We start from the raw sequence: 1187 nt of genomic DNA on the forward strand, positions 1-1187 counted from the left end.
TAACCACTAACCCCTAACATCATGTTAACTACAGACCCTAAAGTTAATCTTTAATCCTGATTCCTCATGTTAACCTCATACGTCACACCAACCCGGAAAAGCCGCGGTCGGCAAATACGGAAGCATGGGATATCCCCCGCTCGTCAACATATTGATGCTTGGGTGCTCCAGGCCCAAGCATCAATATGTTATGAGTCTGACATGAGAATGTGTTATGAAATGAGACCCAGCCTAATGTGAACAAAAACAATATGAGACATGAACTCCATGAGTCTTTTGTTAATTATGTCAGATTAGCTGCAGGTTGAACTCATCTTTAAACATTTTCTTCCATTTCAACCACAGATGTTTAACTCTGAGATCTGGGTTATTTGCAGGTCATGTCACCCTCAATATGTTTATATAAACAGGTGTTTTTAGTTACTAATGACTCCCATCTCCTGGTATCTGTACCTGACATACAGCCCAGATCACCAGTCTTCTTCATAAACTTCTGTTTGAGTATTAATGATGTTGTTTGCCTTTCTGCATGTAAATCCCTTTTCTTTAGTCATTTCTCACAGTTTAGACACCACCCACTTGTTTCTCATATGTTTAGTTCAGTTTCTACTTTTTGCTTGATGTTTTCTAACTTCACTCTTTGATCTCTTCTTTAATCGACCAGCATGTGTTGTTTTGTTTTTTATCTATTTTCTTTGTTCTCGGTCCAGAGCTCAGGTCCAGCTGATTGAAGATAAGCAGCACCTTTACAGCATTCTGTGATGGTTTAGCTTCTTGTAGAAGTTTGATGATCCTCTGCTTTGTTTCAGCTGACAGTGTGGCGTTGGAGCCATGATTCATGTCAGTCCGTTTTATCCAGCGGCTCTCCAGGGTGTCAGCTTCTTTTTCATCTGGAGGCTAATCATCAGATTTAATCTGATGCAGGTGTTTAGAACCAAGTGATTCAGTAATAGTTTCTCTACTAAAGAAACTACAGTGACTGACTACAGCAATTATAGTCCTTTTCTTTCAGTTGCTTTTTTAAACAAGAATGTTGGAATTTAGAAAAAAAGTTGTTTTATTGCATGTCTGATTTATTTTTAATACAAAATCAAAACAGAAACATCCTCCAATGGTGGTGGATTTTTCATTTTTGCCAGTGGTTGTTGAAACTGTAGATCATTAAAACTATGGTAGACTACAAGTGA

The sequence above is a fragment of the Austrofundulus limnaeus genome, unplaced genomic scaffold (genome assembly GCF_001266775.1).
Source record: "Austrofundulus limnaeus strain Quisiro unplaced genomic scaffold, Austrofundulus_limnaeus-1.0 Scaffold570, whole genome shotgun sequence".
NCBI classification, from domain to species: domain Eukaryota; kingdom Metazoa; phylum Chordata; class Actinopteri; order Cyprinodontiformes; family Rivulidae; genus Austrofundulus; species Austrofundulus limnaeus.